Source organism: Acanthisitta chloris, unplaced genomic scaffold, assembly GCF_000695815.1.
Source record: "Acanthisitta chloris isolate BGI_N310 unplaced genomic scaffold, ASM69581v1 scaffold2239, whole genome shotgun sequence".
Classification (NCBI taxonomy): domain Eukaryota; kingdom Metazoa; phylum Chordata; class Aves; order Passeriformes; family Acanthisittidae; genus Acanthisitta; species Acanthisitta chloris.
The window spans coordinates 82,657-91,091 of record NW_008689694.1 but is presented as its reverse complement, the minus strand read 5'-3'; positions in this window follow the sequence as shown (position 1 = coordinate 91,091).

The window sequence follows — 8,435 nt, the reverse complement described above, 5'->3', positions numbered from 1 at the left end:
CTGGGGAATTCTGGGGCAAGGGCATTCTCACCCATCCTCAATGCTTGTCAGGTTTACCATGGAACACTGAGATCCCTAAATTCCAGCAGCTGCTCTGCTGGCTCTGTGTTCATTTTTTCTGCTGTCAGGAGTTAAATTGGGAGGGCACAAAGCATTCCTGTGAATGGGAAATGGTACAGAAGGCTTGGAGGATAAAGGAGAATAAGGACAGAGTCTGATGTTCATTTTCCCCTGCTCAGAGCTTTAAATTGGCAAAGCCACTCCCTGTCTGGCTCCTCATCCTGACCAGAGCTCCCTCATTTCAGGAAGATTTCAAGGGAAACCAGTGAAAAGGAAGCAGAGAAAAATGCCTTTGCCTGCAGCAGTAGCAGGCAGAGTGGGGTTGGTACCCTCTGGGGCAGCCACACAAACTGAGCTCACTTGGGCAGATCCTTCTGTGCTGCTGCTGATCTCACTGAGTTTGATGGTAAAACCATGTGCATGTGTTAAACACCACTCAAAAGTCAGTAAAAATTCAGGACATGAGGATGGGAGAGTGTGGCAGGGACTGTCCTGGGAGGCCTCGGGAGGTGATGGTGATACATGGAGGTGTTGGTGTCTGTGGGCTGGAAGATGCAGTGGGAATTCTTGGGCTTTCCTCTCCCTTTTGGCCAAGGTTGTTAACAGTAAATTGAGCTCAAAAGTGACCCTGTGGTCAGGGCCATGAGCTGCATTCCAAACCTGGGAGCAACCTGGGTTGGTGGGAGGTGTCCCTGCCCATGGCAAAGGGTTGGAACTGGATGATCTCTGAGGTCCTTCCACCCCAAACCACCCTGGGAAAACTGATTTTGAGGCTTCAAGTATTAAAAGGACAAAACAACCCTTGAGTCCCTGAGAACAGAGCAGAGAAGTGAGAGGTGCAGATTTTCAAACTCAATAACCTTTTCATGTCTTGAGTGGAGTTTGGATGTGTCTGACCCTGTCAGCTCTCAGCCTCAGAGCTGATTCTGAAGGGATGGGAACAATGAGGGTAATTGCCCTGTGATTCAGGGAGCTGTGCAGGGGATGGAGGGATATCAGTACATGGGAGACAGGAATGATTCCCTTCATTACAGAGAGAGGCAGAAGCTCTACCTGATATTAAAGCCAAGTGCCAGCCCTGCTTGACTTTCCTCATGCCTTTGCCCAAACTTAGATATATTTGAACCAATAAATGATCCTTCAGTGAAAAATCCTCCTAATAACTAACAACAAGTTTGAAATTCAGATGGATCAGTTCCAGCACTGAGCTTCCCAACTTGAGTGCTCATTTTTTTGAACCTTTTTCTTTGAGTTTTAGGTGATTTTTTTTCTCAGTCTCATGCTAAAGCTGAATCTAACCTAGCCTGGATCCATGGCTTAAAACACTCAGCAGCACTTTGCCAGCAGTGAGGCCCTTGGGATAACCTACCCTGTTGTCAGCAAACTCTGCCTCTTTCCTCATTAGATGCCAATGCAAATGTAATAATTTCTTCTCTGCTCCAGTTGTTACTCAATACCCAATTAATTCAGGAATGGGTCAGGAGTGACTATCCAATTGCAACTGCTAGCAGAGTTTCATGGGAAGTTTGGGTTATTGTCACCTTGCTATTAATAACTCTTGTGCTTAGGCACTGCCTTGTCCCTGAGCTCTTTAAACGTCACTGCCGGAATCAGAGGGGTGAAAGGAATTTAATCTCTTTTCCCCAAGCCTCAGCCTCTGGATCACAGGAACTTGGAAATGTGTGGTTTTTTCCTATTGTTCTTCAGTCTATTGTAGCAGTGCAGCAGTGACTAATTCCTGCATAAATCATTGCCATGACAACACCTGTAATATACACTGTCAAACAGAGCTGAGCTCTGCCACTGCTTGGCTGGGACTGACACAAATGGGGTAAGGAGAGTGCACAGACCTGGTCTAGCTAAGAAGGAGTGCTGCCCAGTGGGATTGGCTTGGGAAAAGTGTTTTTCCCTCTTCTTCTATGTCCTTGGAGCTGACCAAACCAGCTCTCAGCATAAATCTCTAGTGGTGATGTTAGGTGCTCCCAGGTCTCTGCCACTGCCTTCTGCAATAGCCCTTGGTGTGTTCCTCCATCTCCTGCAGCTCCATGAGTCTCTGCTCCATGCCTGGCACAGCCTCCCCCAGGCTTGTTAGCCCCTCTGTGACACAGCCCAGGGTGGGCAATTCCTAGCAGAAAAGCACAAGGCTCTTTTTTTTTGCTGCCATTAATGGTAAAATATTGATTGTCTCCTACTGGGAAACAGGCAAAGTTGGGTGTTGTGTTTAATTAAGGCCTTTAAAACAAGGCCTTGTAAGGTGATCAATATTTATTAGGACAGGGTAATCTTGTTTTGATTCTTAAAAGTGGTGGGTTTGAGCTCTGGCAGCAGCAGAGCAGGAGTGAGATGTGCTTTTCACTCTGCTGATAACCCCAAGCCAAGCTCCACTTTAATGGCAAAATAGATCATCCCATTTTTCTCCTGTTCCTGCTAGCTCTTCTTTATTCCCAGGTAAAACAAGGTCTGTGGAGGAGGAATGGAGCAGAGAGGTTACTGATTGCTATCTGCAGCCTTGGCACAAAGGAGGATTTACTAACTTGGGGGGGAAAAGGGAGTGAGCTGTGTTTCAAGGATTCCATGGGAAGTGCTTTATGGGCAGAGCTGCATGAAAAACGAGCTTTGACTTCTCATGCCAATATAGAATCATCTGTTTAGGTCCATCCACTTTTTTCCTTACGCCTCATTCATCCCCATTGCTTGTGAAGTCTCCTGTAGTACGTGAAGATCTCAGTTTCACCTCAGATGAAAGGCAAAGCAGTGCTCCCTGCTCCCTACAAAGGCAAGGAGGAACAGAGTCTGGGTGTGGAGTGCTTGGTCCCTGCAGTCACAGCACACTGGGCTTTCTTTTGAAGTGTCCTCCTATGGAGTGACTTTATTTATCCAAGTCCTGCCTCTTGACCTGATTCTCTGCTGCACAGTGTCTCCTGTGGTCACTGCCAGCCAAGTGTGAGAGATGCTGCAGTTCCAACTCCTCTGCCTGGGCCCAGGGAGCTCAGGTTGCTCAGGGAAGGGCAGTGTAGATGCAAGTTCCCAATTGCAGTGAAGCTCCAGAGTCATTTTGGGTAGCTTCTTGTCTAAGCTAGTCTTAAAAATCTCCTGTCATGGAAAATTTCTTCCTTGTGAAGGATATTCAGGCAGTGGGATATTGCTCAGGAGTGATGATCTGATCTTAGAGGTCTCCTCCAACCTTGATGATTCTGTGATTCTCTGTGGGATCTGCCCATGGAAAGGTACATTAAATATGGCCATGCTAGAAAAGAAAAGGATTCAGGCTACACTGCCTGGGAGAGAAGCAGGTAGAGTTTGTTACCTGATCTTCAATCTCTGTGTTGTCCTTCACAGATTTCTTTCTGTGCCTGAGCATCCTGAGAGCTGCACTGTTTTAACCTTGATGATTCTGTGATTCTCTGTGGGATCTGCCCATGGAAAGGTACATTAAATATGGCCATGCTAGAAAAGAAAAGGATTCAGGCTACACTGCCTGGGAGAGAAGCAGGTAGAGTTTGTTACCTGATCTTCAATCTCTGTGTTGTCCTTCACAGATTTCTTTCTGTGCCTGAGCATCCTGAGAGCTGCACTGTTTTCCCTCCTGTCCCCCCTGGAGCTGAGGATCCTGGGCACAGGTTCACCTGTGGCAGCCTCCAGGAGATGCACTGAAATGCAAATTGAACATCTGTATGCTGATTTCTGGCTTGATTCATCCACTGAGATGGACTGAGGGAAAAGAAATAAGGATTTGTGTGATGCTTTGGCTGAGCCACGGGCAGAATCCTCAGGGAAGGAGAACAGTGTCTGCACACTCAGCTGCCAACAGCCCTCCCAGCACCTCACTAAACACAGTTCCTCTCTCCCCTCTTCAGCTCCAAGAGAATTAAACCCAAATTAAAGCCTTTGTTTTGCCTGGCAGGAGCAGACTGAACTCTGCTCAGAGCAGGAGGTTCAGTATCACCTGTGCAATTTGGATGACCAAGAGTTTCCTCCCCAAAAATGCAGTTGCTGAGTAGAGGAGGCAAAGCTGTTTGTGCATTTGGGTCAGATTCAGCAAACAGTTCTTGTCAAAACCCCACAAAATTCTGCCTTTACTGCTTTTCCAGATAGTCACAATATTTCATTCAATAGTTCCCAAGCAGCAGCAAAGTGAAAATACAATCAGAATGATCAGAATTAACATTTTTCTTTCCACCTGGGAGTATCCCACATGGAACAAAAAAAAAAAATACAGACGAGCAGCAACATTTGCCCAGGTAAAATATTCTTCTTTAACAAAAGCTGTTGTTTTTCCCAGGAAAATATCTGCATGGTCCTGGCACAGCTGTTCCCCTCTGAGTGGGCACAGGGTTGGCTGCAGTGTCACTTGCTTGTGAGCAGAAATCAAACCAGCAGATGGTGCTGGAGAATGTTCACCTTGGGTGCTGCAGGGACAGCCTGACAGGCACGGGAGGGTGTCCTGGGGGTGTCCTGGGGGTGTCCTGGGGGTGTCCTGGGGCTGCACAGGCTGAGCTGGAGCCTATGGAATCTCCTCACTCCCTAATCCCATAAGGGCAAAAACTGGAGTGCTCAGAGGTCACTGGGGGGTTGTGCTGGAGTGCCTGGGAGTGCCTCCCAGCCCAGAGTCACAGGGACAGCTCAGAGCAGAGACTGTCCCTGTGTCACAGCATGGAAAAGGCATCCTGGCTCCTGCTGCCACTTCCCATGCTGACAGCTCATCTCTCAGAGCTGTCTTGCCAGACTGACGAGTCTCTTTTCCCCCCTCTCATTCCCAGCACGAGGAGGGAGCTGTGAGCTGCTCCCTCTGCTCCCTCAACGTGTGAATTAAGCACAGAGGAAAGGGAAAGATGGACTAATATCTGTCCTGTTCTTCTGCCTTCGCAGCTGCCCAGGCTGGGACAGGGTCTGGGCTGGCACAGCCTGTGTGCCCATGGGGCTCACATCACTGGGGCTGCAAATGAAGCCTCTGATGTCGTGTTTAAGGATGAAGCTCCTCAGGACCAGAGGGACATGGAGCTCCTGGGATGGGTCCATGGGAGGCTGATGATTAAGGGGCTGATCACAAGGACAGGCTGAGGGATCTGGGCCTGTTCAGCCTTGAGAAGAGCTGACAGAGAGACCTCATCACTGTCTGTCAGTGTCTGCAGGAGGTGTCAGAGGATGGGTCAGGCTCTGCTCTGTGGTGCTGAGCGATAGGACAGGAGGCAACAGGCAGGAACTGATGCACAGGAGGTTCCACAGAAGTTTGGACAGGGCTTGAAGCAACCTGGGCTAGTGAAATGTGTCCTTGCACATGGCAGGGGGTGGGACTGGATGAGCTTTAAGGTCCTTTCCAACCAAACTGTTCCATGACTCTGCTTTCAGCAGCTTTTGGAGCTGATCACTTGTTAAGCCTTGCTGGCTGAGAGCACATTGATGCCCACCAAATGGAGATGAGGGTCTCAAATGTGTAACTCTCAGCCTTTCTGCCCCTGCTGGTATGTTCTGCTGCAGAACAGCCTCTTGTCATTACTTTTATGGGAAGCTTTCAGTGGTCTCATTTGCTATTCATATACATCTGTTCTGCTGGAGCCTGTCATTAATCTCCTGGTAGGTTTAAGTTTTCCCCTCTTCCATTTGCTGCACGGCCAGTCATCAAAGAGACAACTAAATGAACACTGCTACACAACAAATAGTAGGTTCCAGGGTTACCTGGTAATTGTTTTCTCACTCAAATATATAGGCTGCATCTTTCAGTTAAGGGAAATAATAGTTTGGGCATGTGGGTAGGTCCCTCCAGCCCCAGCAGAGTGCAGAGCTTGGAGACAGGTACAGTTCTGCTCCTGCTGTCACAAGGGCTGTGAAGAGCCCTGCCCTGGAGAGCTTAGTGACTTGGCTTTGCCTGGAGAGCCCCAAACTCTCCAGTGGTTGTTCCAAGCTGAAGGACCAGACTTATCTTTTAGCAGTGTGATGGGCTATCAGCCAGAGCTCTGAGTGGAGCTGTAACTGCTCTGCTGGGACTGCAGCATATGGGGGAAAAGGGGCATTTTTAAGGCTCTTCCTGAAGTCAGATGGAAATTAAAAAGATATCTTTGTCACCAGGCCAGGCCTGAGTAAGCCTCATTTGGCTCTGAGCACGGCAGGGGAGCAGTGCCAGTTTCTAAGGCTGAAGATCCATCTCTGATATTAAGAAAGCACAAAGCTCATTTATTGTGTGTCCTTGTTGGCATCACAATTCAACTGTTCAAACAGTGACAGCACAACAGAGCAGCCCTGAGAGCACACACCAGGGCACCGAAAATGGGCAGAAGGGATTCTTTGAGTTGGGGTTTTTTGGCCTTAAGGAGTTCTGCTCCCACGTTTCCTTTGAAAGGAAGTCTGAGAGAATCTTCTCACTCCCTGCCAAAGGTAGGGACACCTTCCACCAGCCCAGGAGGCTCCAAGCCCCATCCAACCTGGCCTGGAACACTCCCAGGGATGGAGCAGCCACAGCTTCTCTGGGCAACCTGTGCCAGAGCCTCAGCACCTCCCAGGGAAGAAATATTCCAAGGGAACAAGAATAGAACTTCTCAGTCTGTCCCATCCTACCCCCAGACTCTTTAGGAACAGAGTACTGTGGTTGTGTTGGTGGAACTCACCCCAGGCATGGTGTGTTCACACGGTTCCTTGCAGTGTTTCATCTTGGAATTAATTGTTATTTCTCCAGAGCTTTGTATTGTCTGATGAAATCTGCTAGAAGCTTCTTCTCTGCTTTTTACTCACCCACTTCAACACGAGGAGAGGGAGTGAGTCAAAGCTTGTCAGGCTCCAAGTGGGAACAGAGGGCTCAGCTGGGCAAGCAGCACCAACATAGGAGCCACACACACACACAACACTTGTTTCTACCCCTGGTCTGCCCAGTAACAGCTAATTTACAGCTCACTCCTAAATGGTGAATTTTAATAGCATTTCCTTTCAGAAGTGCTCCCTATAAATTTGTTGTCCCTCATGTAAAAGTGTCTGCAGGCACCGAAACCATCATCACAGGGTGACTGCAACCGCTGAGACAAAGAAAAGAGATTCTTCCCAAAGTGGAAACCTGAATGTAAATTAAATTTGTCAATAAATATGCAAATGGTTTCCATTCTCCTCTCCCCTGCACTGCTGAGACTGAGGCTGTGCTGCCATGGCACTAGTGTGGCAAGAGGAATTTCCAGATCCTGCCCCGTCCTGGCTCTACTGTCAGAGATCTGTGGTCACCTCTGCAGGGCAGGGAGTTAATTGGACATTCATCACTGGCAGCAACCATACAAATTCTTTAGGAGCAGAGTACTGAGGAGATAATTGGATTGAAGGAACTCAAAGAGACATCATGGACAACTTCCCTTCCCAGAAATGTGTGGCTGGCGCTGGAAGCAGCACACACACTTCAGGCTTTGGGCCATGCAAGTACTCAGGGAGCCTCAGGTGGAATTTCATGTGCTGGTGCCTGGGGAAAGTTCTCATTTCAGCCTGAAATGGAGGTCTCTGAGCTCCACTCCTGCTCCTGCTGAGCCCCTTCAGGGTGTTATATTGCCTTTGGGTTTCTGTCTCTCAGCTCATGTCTCCTCCAGCCACCTCAGCATCCCCAGGTGCTCAGCACTTCTGCAGCCCAGCAGACCAGTTCTAAAGCTGACCCCAATTGCTGCATTCTGAATCCTTCCCCACCCCAAAAACCTTCTGTGCCTCCTGCCAGCAGCTCATCTCTCTTCTCCCAGCTCACCCCTTGTCCCTCTCCCTTGGCTGCAATTCCTTATAACCTTTCTGTGGGGCAAGGAACAGAGTTTAACTGAGGGCCAGAGCCAAAGCCAAAGCCTTTCTCTGACATCAGTGAGGCTGAGACAGATGGAATTCCCAGGCTGGTGAGGGCCCTCCAGCCCTTGCAGTGCTCAGCCAGGAAAGAGAGCAGGTTCCTTGGGAATCCTGGAATGGTTTGGGTTGGAAAGGATGTTAAAGATCATCTCATCCCACCATTGCCTTCTTAAAGATCATCTCATCCCACCCCTGCCTTTACACCTAGCAGAGCTGCTCCATATCCCTCAAATCCTCCTGGGGTCCCTCCCCAAGGTCTCTAGGGTGTAAGTGACCTCCTTCTACCTACTGGAAAAGTTCTGGGTTATTCCCATCTCTGCACCTTCCCAGCCCCAGAGCGTGCAGAGCTCTGAGTGCCCCAGCCCAGGCTTTGCCTGGGAGTGCCCCATGAGTTAAACCCCCAGTTGTGCTGTGGCCAGCTCAGTGTTATCAGGGCAGTGTCAGCCTCTCCTGGCTGTGCCTGCTGTCAGGAACCAGCACAGCCCCAGCCTGTTCCTCCACAGCCCCTGCTAACTGCTGCTTTGTCATCAAAGTACAGCAGCTTGTACCTAATTACATCCCTGCTTTATCTGGACCAGTTC